The sequence below is a fragment of the Macaca fascicularis genome, chromosome 5 (genome assembly GCF_037993035.2).
Source record: "Macaca fascicularis isolate 582-1 chromosome 5, T2T-MFA8v1.1".
Lineage (NCBI taxonomy): Eukaryota > Metazoa > Chordata > Mammalia > Primates > Cercopithecidae > Macaca > Macaca fascicularis.
Genome location: NC_088379.1, coordinates 194,304,902 through 194,319,065, shown reverse-complemented (window position 1 = coordinate 194,319,065; position 14,164 = coordinate 194,304,902).

Below are 14,164 nucleotides of genomic sequence, written 5' to 3'. Positions count from 1 at the left end.
AGAAGGCAGCATATTGAATATACTCTCTGTGATGGGTAGTGTTGTCCATGGGCATCCACAAGTGAGGGAGAAGGCAGCATATTGAATATACTCTCTGGTTTGTAGTATTGTCCACAGACTTCCACAAGTGAGGGAGAAGGTAGCGTATTGAATATATTCTCTGTGGTGTGTAGTATATTGTCCACAGACTTCTACAAGTGAGTGTGAAGGCAGCATATTGAATATCCTGTCTGTGTTGGGTAGTGGTGCAAGTGAGGGAGAAGGCAGCAAATTAACATTAACTTCCTATAGAAATATTTTAGGAGAGAAGTTGTTAGGACTTTTGAAATAGTGTTTAGGTTTTAGTGCATGCCCTTTAACATATGTCTCCTCGCAAAAATACAATCTAAAATAAAATTAATAAAATATACAGGGATCTGTAGCTTCCATCAATGAACATGTAGTTTGTGATTAATACGTTGTTACTACAAATAAGAAAGGGTTGAGTAATTTTAATCATCCCAGTTCACATACTGTGGTGAGTGAGGGATAGAAGTTGAAGATCCTTGAGCAAAGCAGTGTTCTTGTGTAGCCTCATCCTGGTACTTACAGAAACCAAGGTTTCTTGGGCGTGGGAGAAGCAGGGCAGCTTACAGCTCTTCCTGAGCTGCAGTGTTTGGTTGGGGACAGATTCTCAGCCTTCTGGAGTCCCTGTTGGATGCTGGCTTTTTGTTCTTAACACAGTCCCTGGTCACGCCCCCTGTGTTCCCCAGAATCCAGCTTTTAGTCTTGGTAATTTCACTCTTCCCAAAGACAGAATCAGCTGTGGCTCCCCAGAGCAAGCTGACTTGCTTCTCAGAAACCCCAGAAATAAACAGTCTTTGAGTCCCAAAATGGTGTACTTGGAGGTGCCTACAACATTCAAATTTCATTCAAATCCAGGGCTTAAAGGAGTCTAGGTTACCAAGAAGCAGATGACACACAGAAAAACTGCTCTGTGAGCTGGTTATGCAATATTCTTTCAGAAATGTGGAGCTTCTGGAACGAAGGAAGAGGATGATGGAATTAAGGCACACATGTGGTTAGCCCTGATTGCTAAGGGGAGGCATTCTCTGATATAAAAATGACTTCCTGTCAAGGGAAAAATCAGTGTCTTCCAGGGAGGGAAGAGGCGGGAAGTCCCAGTCTAGCAAAGACCACAGCTTATGCCTGTAGCTGTTTTTAGTTCTCTGAGCCTTTATTTCGCTCAGTTCTAACCCCAGTGTTAGCCACCTGCTAACCTCACGCTTAGACACCTGCTAACCCCACTCTTAGCCACCGGCTAACCCCACTCTTAGCCACCGGCTGCAGTCTTCCCAGGGGATGGGCTCCTCTTCCTGTGGGTTGGGTGGGTAATCATAGTGGGCTCCTGGTTCTACACTGCCCCTCATTACTGTATTCTCGCCACCATTTTCTTCCTCAGCCTGGAAGCTGACACTTGTAATTTGGCCTTAGGCCCCAGTTAGTAGTAGCTCACCTGGGCCCATGGAACATAACTAAGCCCAGGGATAGAATTGTACTTTCAGGTAATTGGTTTTCATCGTAATCCTATGTATTTTGTTTTATTTATTTTATACACTGATAAAAGTTGCTCTAAGAAAGATTCCATTGACTTCGTTAGACTAACAAAAGTGCTCATGGCCCAGAAAAGGTTAATTCTTCCTGGCAGTGGACCTGCTGCCCCCCCTTCAGTGACTCTGGTGTCCTTCCACTCCGGATCAGGTTTCATTCATCAGTGCCTTCATTAGCACAGGCTTGTAGCCCGAATGATATCTGCCATCCTCCACGACAGAGCTCAAATGCCACCAATACACTTATTCCCAGACTTTGTCCATATTTCATTTTTACCTGTTGTCATGTTCCTTTTTTTCAGCAACAGTGACAAGTCCTGGGCCCTTATGTCCTGGGTCCTATCTAATTCATCTTTGCATCCCAGACATTGTTTGGCAGAAATGAAATCTCCAATCAAAGTTTGATGAATGTTTGAATGAGGAATCATCTTGTGGCACAAGAGCCTGATTTTCCTTTCTTCCTATCAGGGCACCAGCGGCCCTGCAGCTGCCGGCACCACCTCCAGCCAAACTGTGCTTCTGGGCACCCCTGAGAATTCCTGGTGGGCCCAAGTAAGGTAAGATAGAAGAGAAAAAAATGGCATGGGAGAAAAAGAAGTAGAAAAGAGGAGATAGAGAAACAGGAAAGAGGGAAGAAAAGGAAGAGAGGAAGAAATTGTGGAGTGGAGGGCTGTCCTGTTCCCCACCTCAGGGACATAAGTAAGGTGCCTGTACAGGTTCACACGAAAATGGATTTGATTCCAGAGACCTTCCTCATTGTGTATATTTGCATTATCATGTTGTGTAGTTTTTAAGAACCCATAAAAAAAAGCAAAACCCTGTGGGCCTCTAATGATGTCTACAGATAAAAAGATGAGATCAATTCTACTGTATTTAAAAAGCCAGCAGGATGCCGTGGTTCACGCCTGTAATCCCAACACTTTGGGAGACCACGTGTGCCCAGGAGTTCAAGGCTGCTTGGAGCCATTGATTTCACCACTGCACTCCATTGCGGATGACAGAGCGAGACCTTCTTGTCTCTTAAACAACAAAAACGCCATCAACATTATCACTGTTAACAGTGTGCTGAGGTTCATACCATCCTCTCCTCCTCTCTGAGGTGTCTCTACATTCCAGTGGAGAGGGAATGTGAGATCTATTGTCAGCTAGGTCTGGGACGTGTCTGCCCTAGAGGCAGGATGGCTATTTTGGCATAATTTAGACATTGACAGAAAGCAGGTTTTGCCCCCTGAATATCTAGAGTTTTCTCTCCAGTCTGATATTATGCCAATTCTAGTATACTATGACAAGTTCTTGTCATCTTTTTTTTGAGGGGGGGGATCTCAGAGTCACCTGCTAATACATGGAGGAACATATTAAGCCTTTATCAGCCCATCTCATCACTCCTAGTGCCTGGGTCTATGCCGGCGGGTCCTGTAGAAAAGGGACAGAAGAGGGTTTTAGTTTTTGTTTGTTTTGTGAGAGGCTCCGGACCAGGAGAGCCAGAGCGTGGGGGGTGCTGTCAAGGACAGCTCAGTGCCTTAGGGTGAGAAAGCCTACACCAGGTGATGCTGTGTGTCTCCTGAAGTCATAAGCAATAAGGTTTATGGGGAAACAAAGGCCATCACCCCAGTAAATATCATCTGCAGTTTCCCCTAATCTCCGAAGTCTGGGAAATGCTGAGACCCATGACTTCTCAAAGGATGCATGGTCTTTTTAAGTTAAAAAAGAGAAGTGGGTCGATGAATCAGAAGGGAAACATAAGACAGTCTTCTCCCTTCTTTTATGTGGCAGGCAGGGGTGGCAGGGAGTTACTTGTGTAACTTGAAAGGCTTCTGATTTTTTAAAAGGAAATTGTTGTCATTGTTAATCAGGGCAAGGTCTTCTTGCCCTTTCTCGTAGAATAGCTGGGGTTTGAATTTTGACATCAGCCCAAAGTTTCTGGGTTACGATTGCACACAGCAGGCTTGTGAGTGCAGGTGTCAAAGGAGGGGATAGGATTTTCATAATTCCACTCTCTCAGCTCTCAACTTTGTGACTGTGCCGTTACCACCAGAAGTCCTCTCTATCTGCTCAGGTCTTCCTGCTCTACAAATCTCAACAGACATTGATGAATCGTCCCTCAAGACTGCTCTGCATCGTACATTTATTTATCCGTGTTTCTCATGATGAATCGTCCCTCAAGACTGCTCCTCATCACGCATTTATTTTTCCGTGTTTCTCAGTCCCGGGTTGGCGTCTTCCTTCTCTCTCCCTCTGTCCCAGGATGTCTCAAGCTCAGCACTATTGACATTTTTGGCTGCATAATTCTGGGTCACCAGGGGCTTTCCTGTGTCTTTTAGGGTATTTCAACAGCATCTCTGGCCTCTACACTAGGCACCAGCGGCATCTTCCCCAATTGTGACAATCAAAACTGTCTCCAGACACGGACATGTAACCTCTGTCGGGGAGGAGACGAGAACCATCCTCAGTGTGTCCTCTGTTGGGGAGGAGACGAGAACCATCCTCAGTGTGTCCTCTGTCGGGGAGGAGACGAGAACCATGCTCAGTGTGTCCTCTGTCGGGGAGGAGAGGACAACCATCCTCAGTGTGTCCTCTGTCGGGGAGGAGACGAGAACCATGCTCAGTGTGTCCTCTGTCGGGGAGGAAAGGACAACCATGCTCAGTGTGTCCTCTGTCGGGGAGGAGACGACAACCATCCTCAGTGTGTCCTCTGTCGGGGAGGAGAGGACAACCATGCTCAGTGTGTCCTCTGTCGGGGAGGAGACGAGAACCATCCTCAGTGTGTCCTCTGTCGGGGAGGAGAGGACAACCATCCTCAGTGTGTCCTCTGTCGGGGAGGAGAGGACAACCATGCTCAGTTGAGAACCACAGTTCTATCCCTTTTATAACAACTAGTTTGGAAAAAAAATGTTTCTTGTGTTTGCTGATAAAGTACTTATTAGTCAATCATTTATTCCTTTAACTATTGTTGCATAGTTACTGTATATATGCCAGTCTGCAAATGCTAGTCTAGCTTTATGCTAGAAGCTACAAAATATTCCAGACTCCTTTTGCAATTCTGTTGGCCAAATCTCCTGACCTTGATTGATTAGCATAGCCATTAAAATAAGTGTCCTCATTGGTCAGGGCTGGGCTTACATAAAGCACATAAAGGGCCTGAAGCTCTGAAGGGCTGGGGAAAGCACACTCAAAATCCAGAGCCTGGTCCGTGAGGCTCAGGGTACCAAGAAACCGCAGTGAAGACTCAAAAACTACGGAATATCTACTGTGACGTCTGCCTTTGAATTGTTAGGTATTAGCAAAATAATATTGGTTTTGCTGGCACCTCAAATGCTGGTAGGCTGTGAGTCCATATGTGGAATGATTATGAATTTTTGTAATGAGCCAAGCCAGCTAAGGCTTGGTGGGTGGACTGTTAGGAAGCGTGGCTGGGTCCATTAGCCGGGTGTTTCAGTAGACCAAGCTCTGGGATGTGACACTAAAGTCAGCAGGCCCAGGAAGCACACCACACCTCTTGAAACTGCAGCCTGTGGCACAGAAATAAAATGGGAATAGATTAGTCTTTTGGGAGCTAATCTCCAAGTTGAAATGCAATAGAACGTACAGCGAGTGACAACTTTCTAAATTATTTTCTTATGCCTCATGCTGTTCTTTTGTCTCTAGTTTTACTGTTTCCGCCTACTAACTTCATTCTCTCTCCCACTATTTCTAATACATCTCCAGTGATGTATTTTCAATGAGAATTCAATTACCTAGGGAGGCAGATGTGCTAACTGGCAATCTGAGGATTTTTTTCAAGTTGATGGCAAAGCTGACTCATGGTTCTAGTCCTGCTACTGTCAGGAGAAACTCACTGTCAACAAGCTGTTACAAATGGAACTTCACAATGAGGGAGAGTGTAAGGAACACCAAGTACTCTCCTTGTTCTTACCGATTGCCTCATTTAATTGACACTGTTTTATTGAATTTTTAATAAAATGAAATGAGATTTTAATGTAATCTCATCGAGTTTAGACCTAATTCAATATATTAATTTATTATGAATCTTTATTAATTTGTTTTTTATGAAGTTATGCAATGAAAAGTTTCCCAAATTGCCAGTTATTTGTAAACTTTAAAAAACTTCTCCAAAGTAGTTTTGTTATTTGTAACAATGTTAAAAGCAACACGAAACCATGCAAGAGCGTTTTGTTGACTGTCCCCGCAGTTAAGGTACTGTGTGCTGTTAAGAGAATGTATGTTTATATTTGCTAAATTTTCATGAACTTGGTGATTGAGCCATGATTATATTAACCTTTTAGATCGATAGAACTATGGCAATAACTATATAGTCCTGTGATAGGCCTAGCCGTTGAAAAGGTGAGTGGCTGATTTCATTTAATTGTGTGATCTGAAGTAGGTCTCATTATAAACCACACACTTCATTTGAGTCATACATTGTAACTTTTAGTGCAAGCTGTACGGGATTTCCTGAAGAAATGCTGAGAGTGCTTTTGTCTAGTAACTGTATTCTGATTATTGTATTTCACGGTACTCAGGGAATTAGCAGCTTCTCAGATAGAGCACATAATGAGCTACCACTATTTTAACAAGGAGACACTGAAACCAGAAAGACATTTCCACTTGCCCAGAGGAAAAGTACATAAAAATCACCTCAGGACATTCAGTGGAACCCAGGAATAGCTTTAGGTAAAATGCACAACGATTCATGTGGCTATAATTTTCTGAAAATTTTGTTTTAAATACCTCTTACATTTCATAATATATGTTCATTTTTTAAATATTAGACTGTAAACACAGAGAAATACAATGTTAACTTGTAATTTTATACCCAGAGGAAATCACTGTTGATATTTTGTTGTATAATCTTAGAGACAATTTCTGTTTTGTACAATATTGTGAAAAAAGCTGTTCATAATATTTTAAAGTAAATTTTCTAGTCAATAATGTAACTAACAAGCACGTTATCAGCAGCAGCAGCACTGATTAACGGCGCACAGCGTCTTCTGGTACGGGCCTACTGAAATGTATTTGACCAATCTGTTATGTAATTTATTTTTAATATTTTTGCCACCATAAATGACGCCGTGCTGAGAACTTGCACTTCAAGTTTTCTGCACGTCCTCACTGTGGTCTTACGATACATTTCCAGAGCGAAAGGGAGTTTATACAGCTAAAAAATGACGCCTAGAGAACCTCAGGATCTCCCAGACAGCCTATTCAATTCTTTCTGTGGTTCAACAGATGGAATAATGTTTCAACAGGCATTTCACAGAAGAGATGAACACAACGGAAAAAAGAAAGACAGTAAAGTACGCGCCTTCTCCGCAGAAGCCTGTCGCTGGAGCAGACACGTCCCTGGCGGCAGGTGTTACTTATGGTGGATCCGGTCGGTGTCAGCGGCTGTCCTGGACCCTGGCCACACTAGGCCGTCCTCATCATTCCTGCCCCGGGAAGAGAAAGAACACTGCTGAGTTGCTGTTGGGCACATGGCCCTGGCCTCGTGGCCTCCATATGTCGGTTATTTACAGGGTTTACCCTGTTGGGCTGGTTTCCTGTGGTGGCACAACAAATGACTACAAATTTAGCAGTTTAAAAAAAAAACAGCAGTTTCTCCTCTCCCGGGGCTGGGGGCTGGAAGTGTGGAATCAGGTCCAGCAGCGCGGTGCTCACTCTCCAGCCTCCAGGGGAGGCCCTTCCTGGCCTCTTCCAGCCTCTGGTGGCTCCGAGCTCTGTTTGGTTGTTTTTTACAGTTTCTATTTGTCTGCGGATACAGTCAATCTTTCCACTCATGTGAAGTGCACTTACCTGCGTCTCACTGAGCACAAATATGCGAGCGTCGCTTCAAAGTGTTTTGCGGGTAATTTTGACACTGGCTCATCTCAGGCTTGGGATCTTCTCTCTTGAGAACTGGTCACATTTTCCTGGTGATTCGTATGTCAATTAATTTTGAATTGTGTCATGGGCATTTTCAACATGATTTCGTGTAAGCTCTGGGTCTTTGTTTTAAAGTGTAAGTTTTTTATTATCCAGGTATGGTGAGGCCACCAAAGGAAGTCACGATTGCCATCCAAAATATAATTTACTGTTCACAGCTTTCAAGAAGTGGGGTGACCCTTGATGTGCAGGGACGCCGTGGAAGCGAAGGTTTGGTCATGGACAGAAGGAGGAGAGGAGAAGGTGGCAGGCCCCTTCATCATGGGATCTGCAGGAAGGAATGGGCAAGGCAGCCTACGCTGGCTTAGGACTGGCTAGTTTGCTTTCAGCAGGCTCTGGGCTGAGGGCCGTCCCGAGTTGTTGGGCGCCTGGCCCTGAGACGATCAGGGAAGGGGCAGATGTGTTTGGTGCACAAGGGCCAGACAGGGGAGGCGGGGGTGGGCGGACTCCAGCTCGGCTGGTTTCCCCGAAGGCTGGGCTCACAGGTGAGTGGTTTGCTGTCTCTAGGAATCAGTTAACCCTGGGAGGGGTAGTCTGTCCCAGGTCAGCAAGGCCCCAGATGCCAAGGCATCAAGAACACAGAATATAAGAAACTGGAAGGAATGCAGCCTCGTTGAAACCCCTTGGGGAATGTCGTTTATTTTATCCCCTCAGGCAATCCCTGTGGCTTGGCTCAGAGGACAAGTTCCATCTCCCTGTGCGTGGGACGGTCCCAAGGCCTTTGCGAAGCTGCCCTGGTGGCTCCGATTTTTGTCCTGTGCACAAACAGCTGGGGGGTGCGGACAAGGACTGTGGGGGCTCCACACACAGAGCCAGGCAAGCCCATTCAGCTGCTCTCTCCTCTAGGGACTACCCCCCACTTCCCAGCTCACACGGGCTCCTTCTCCTGATCCTTTGGCCTGAAGGAAGGGGTTTCCTTTTAAAGTCCTAACTCTGAGGCACCACACAGATGTGGCTCTGTAACTGGTGCTACCTAAAGGGAAACGTGACAAGAAGGGAGAGGGAGAGAGACAAGGGATGGGGGGAGAGAGAGAGAGACAAGGAGGGAGAGGGAGAGGGAGGGAGAGAAACAAGGAGGGAGAGAGAGAGAGACAAGCAGGGAGAGGGAGGGAGAGAGGGACAAGCAGGGAGAGGGAGAAGGAGGAAGACAGTGAGAGGAAACTGGGGAGGGAGAATGGGGAGAGAAAGGGGAGAGAAGAGAAAAGGAGGAGGGAAGAGAAGTGGGGAGGGGAAAAGAGAGGGACAGACGAGGTGGGAGAAGAGGGGTGAGAGGGAGGAGACAGGAAGAGGGGTGAGAGGGAGGAGACAGGAAGAGGGGTGAGAGGGAGGAGACAGGAAGAGGGAGCCGAGGAGGGAGGAAGAGAGGCGGGAGAGACAGGGACTGAGAGAACACACGGGATTTCTTCCCCCCACGCTTTGGAGCACAGGAGTCCTTTTTCTTCTGGCTGGAGACACCGGATTTCCCCTGGGATTTAGCTGCTCGTGCCACCACAGCTGGCGCTCCACTGGGGAGAGCCAAAAAACAAAAAAACTAACCCCCCCAAAGGAAGCACTTCCTTTTATATGGACTGAATCGTGTCCCCCTTGAAACTCACAAAATGGAGCCTCAGCCCCAGTATCTGAGAGTGTGACTGTATTTGGAGACAGCAGCTTTAAAGACGTGATTGAGGTAACATGAGGTCATCAGGGGCCGCGTGCAATCCGGCCGGTTACCTGATGGGAAGGGGAGACTGGAACACGACACACAAGAAGAGGAGACTAGAACTCAACACACAAGAAGAGGAGACTGGAACTCAACACACAAGAAGAGGAGACTAGAACTCAACACACAAGAAGAGGAGACTAGAACTCAACACACAAGAAGAGGAGACTAGAACTCAACACACAAGAAGAGGAGACTGGAACACGACACACAAGAAGAGGAGACTGGAACACGACACACACACTGCAGGAGGCACAGAGCGAAGACGCCATCTGCAAGCCAGGGCCAGACGCCTCGGAAGCAGCACCTGCACACCTGAATCTTGGACTCCAGCCTTCGTCACTGTGAGAGAGTAAATTTCCGTTGCCAGCCAGTCTGCGGCCACCTGCAATGACTCTGGGTGACGAATATACCCCTCTGTGGGTTGCTTCCCGAGTTTTGATTCTCTTCCCAGTCTACCTGCTCTTGTGGATGCCTGGAGCTCTCGAGCAGTTGCTTTCTGATTTTGCCCAGAGCTTTCAGTTGCGATCAATGAGAAAGAAGCTGCAGGAACTTATTTCATCTTGACCATCCGTACATATTAAACTGATGTGTTTGTTACATTGTACCATCTCTTGATGGTCATCAAGTAAAAGAGCATCTGATGTAACAGGAAAATAGAGCAGGCTTTCCGGACCAGCTCGTCCTCCCTCCGCAGACACCACACAGAACATTGGTTCCTGGAGGCTCCGGGTCATGTTGGGGATTGGCATAATGGGAACGGAATGATCTCGGGCCACAGGTTTTGCCTTTTTTTTTTTTTTTTTTTTTTTACTTATATTCAGAAAAAAAATCATACTTTAGAATTCTGATTAAAAACCCAAGAAGTGAAATAAAGTGCATGCTTTTTTAAAAAATGTTTCACAGGAACATTGCAGTTTTATTCTACAAGTTGTAGCAGGGAGATTTTGGCTTCATGTAGTAGACAGCTCAATGAGAATAAGATTAAACGCTAAGGGAAATGGGTTAGCTGCATGTGAAGAAATCTAGAAGTGGGCAAGGCCTGGACTGGCTAATCCAGGGGGTTAGTCAACTCTCTTACCTGGGGAAAGTTGCAGATCATTTCCATGTGAATTCTCCTGACTCCTGCAGCCTCAGTGAGAAAGTGTGCAAGGTGCACTCGTGTGTGTGTGTGTGTGTGTGTGTAATGTGATGTGTGTGCAGCCTCAGTGAGAAAGTGTGCATGGTGCACTCGTGTGTGTGTGTGTGTAACGTGATGTGTGTGCAGCCTCAGTGAGAAAGTGTGCAAGGTGCACTCGTGTGTGTGTGTGTGTGTAACGTGATGTGTGTGCAGCCTCAGTGAGAAAGTGTGCAAGGTGCACTCGTGTGTGTGTGTGTGTAATGTGATGTGTGTGCAGCCTCAGTGAGAAAGTGTGCATGGTGCACTCGTGTGTGTGTGTAATGTGATGTGGGGGCTTTGGACAATCCATTCTCTTCTGTGCAGAGGTGAACTTTCACTTTGGAGAAATGGAACGACTGGCTGAGTGGCAGCAGCTCTATCCAGTGCGATCAGTGGTGCTTTGCTGATGATCCAAGAAGGGAGAGACAACAGGTGGAGCAGAAATTAGAGTCCACCAGGCCATGTTACTCCCACCGGGCCGTGTTACTCCCACCGGGCCTTGTTACTTCCACGGGCCGTGTTACTCCCACCAGGGAGGGCTGCACGCAGTAATACACGGAAAAACTTGCAACACGTCGCTCCCCAAAAAAGGCTCTGCTTTGTAGCATTTGCCAATTTCCGTGGTCTAAGTATTGACCCACTTTTGGTTTCCAACATGATGTCCCTAAAAATGGTGATGGCACGAGCTGGCGCCAGCGCACCGCTGGTTTCCACTCGAAATAGTGAGAATATCTGGTTTTTACTGAGAACGTGGCCGTGCACAGCCTGGAACAGGGCTTCTCAGCCTCAGTACTACAGGCCTTTTGGGCCGGCACATTCTCTGTTAGGAGGCCTCACTGTCTATGGCAGGATGTTTAGCAGCGTCCCTGGCCTTTACCCACTATGGACCGGTAGTATTCTCCCAGTTGTGACAACTAAAATATCTTCAAACTTTGTCAAATGTCCCCTGTGGGCAAAATTGTGCCCATTGGAGAACCACTGGCTTACAAGAAGGGTGAGCTGGCTCAGTATGAAAGCTGTGTATTTGTTCTGAGGTCCTGCTAACATTTGAAGGCAAAGAGAAGGCCTGGCTTTTACTGTGGGCTTGGGCTTGATAAACGCCCATCGAAGAATGGTCTGTGCAAAGTCAGTGGTTCCACATATTCTGAATGTGGATTTGTGCATTTTTTCCTGGTTAGTGTGTGTCAGGTGCAGAGTCACTGCATTCTCTGTGCTCTGTAAGGTAGTATTTTAAGCACTAATTGAAACGTTTTAAACTATTGATTTTTCATAATAGTTTTTGCTCCAGTAGAACTTAGGAATCGATCAGTTCTTTTTAACTTCAGGTGTACAAAGCAATTGGCTGATTTAACCTACAAATAAATACAGTGGAACCCTTATGTTATTTTCTGGATGAGAACTAAATGTTAAAATTTGGGGAAGGTGAGGACAAAATACTTTATGGATCTTGGTTGGGGTTTCAAATGTCAATCAAGATATAAATAACATGAATGCTTTGTGGAATTAATTATTTTTATGACTGTGGTATGATGTGAAAATGTTCTGATAGGGAAAAATGCAAGAAACTGTTACCCCTGAAGGAATATTGACTTTGTAGCCTCAGTTAGAAGACAGGCTCCGATGGAAATATTTGCTGTGATGGATCGTGCCACGAAGACTTGACTCTCTCTACATTTATGCCACTGAAGCCACCCTGTGGTGTGCGGTGTGGGCACAGGCTACGTCTCTCAGAGAAAGCACACCCGGCAGTGGGCAGGCCCTGGCTGTGCCTGCTGCTGTGGTCTGCCCCTTCTTCCTCTAGTAGGGTGGGGACCCCCTAACCACGCAGCTTTGGACTAGACCAGTGCTATTCGAAGAATGATCTGGAGACAGTGACCAGGAGTCCTTTGTGAACCTGGGGGCTTAACACTAGGAGTAGTAAGTCCAGAAACTGAGCGTTGAGAAAGTTGTAAAGAAATCCGATGTTGCCATGTGAAGTAAAAATGTGCTCTGTTTTATCAACTCATTTATTTTGTAGTTTTTAATAGTGTTGATCTACAACAGATTAGGAAAAACAAAACCAAACAATAAACCAACCAACCTCTTCCAAATCTGGTTCTTTTCCTCTGAATACTAAGACAAGCACAAGAACAGACTGTTTGCATCCTAGAGCCTTGCACGGTCTGTTTCCAGCTCATGCACCATGAAGGCTTCTATGAGACTAATAAACTGTGTTTCTTTCAAGGGAGGTGATGAATATTGGAGAAGGTGGCGAGGAAGCTTGAGTGAAGTGAGTCCACAGCAGACTCCACAGGGGCCTTGGGAGCCTCTGCCAGGTGCACGTCCAGCCCCCTCAGCTTCTTTGTGGACATCCTGGGTCCCTCAGGGCTCTCTCTGGGTGAGGTGTGGGACTGGATCCTCACATAGCTTCCAAGAGAACGGAAACCAGGACAGGGACGCAACACACTCACCTGTGCACTCTGCAAAATACTACAATTTTCAGCACTTCATGTGGAACTTACGTCTCTTGGACTCTGAGGCCTGCTCTCCTGTAACCTCTAACTTAAGTGCTAGAAGGTAAACTAAATACATTTTCAGTTTTGTTGCTATATTTGCAAGTGTCTGAAACTCTGCCTATAGTTCATAATTGTAGATAAAGAAGTTAAAAAAAAAAGAAAGCATTTGTTCTGTTGAAGGTAAAATATACTCACATGTCATATGCAACATGATATTCATGTGAAAGCCATTTTCTCTCATTTATATAAGACCAAGTTCCTTCTATGCCCAACTTGTGTAGAACAATATCTGGAAAAGCACAGGTGAAGGAGAGGTGTGACGGAGGAATTCCAAACTGGACACTGAGCACAGAACTTGTTGCCCTTGTCTAGCAAGTTCAGGTCGCCATAAGGAAATCACCATGAGTGTCAGGTTAAATGGCCATTGCTACATTCACTTTCTCTTAATATCATCTCAAACATTTAAAAATACATATTAGAAGAAATGCTACCATTTTCAATTATATTTTACTGCTTTCTCTTTCTGTTAATATAAATATACATAGTTCTTTTTTTCAAATACAAAGCTGATTGGAAATTTCTAGGAACTAATTATCAAAAGGAAGAAGAATATGAACAATATACTTTGAAGTTCATATTTCTCTTAGTTATAGCATTTTCAGATATTCATTTAAACATGAAATACATTTGAGCAACCTTGTTTTACCAACAAAACAACAGATTCCTAGATATAATTTTTATTTAGTCAGGCTTCTCATTTTTTTCAGTCCTCAATTTTGTTTTCTTCTTTCGTCTAAAGGACGTCTTGCCATGCTGGGTCCCCGTTGGCATTGGTAAGGATGGCACCAGGTTCAAGAGACTGAAGGAGAGACCTGGAGTCAGTGAATGAGACGTAGAGTTGACTGAGGGGACGTACGTACAGGGCAGTCCCCTGTGGGCGGCTGGACAGCAGAGCTGCTACCATTTATAAAAAGCATGAAGTTTCTACAGACCAGGCGAGTCTGCGTGCTCAGGGTACGCTTAAGTTAAGCTATTCCTGTCAGGCGTGTCTACAATACCCTCCTCCCTGCAGACCCTGGAATGCCCCTCACGTTCTCACTGTGTCGTTCCTCCACGATTTCCCTGGGCCAGGGATGTGGAGGAACATGGCAGCCAGATCTCACAGCAGCAACACAAGTTACAACAGAACAGAATGACAAATATAATAACAATCATAACGTTTTTCCAGGTGCTTGGAAGTTGACCTCAGATGCCCAGTGGCCTGCGGTGGAGAGGACAGCCCTTCGCAGACCCAGTGGTC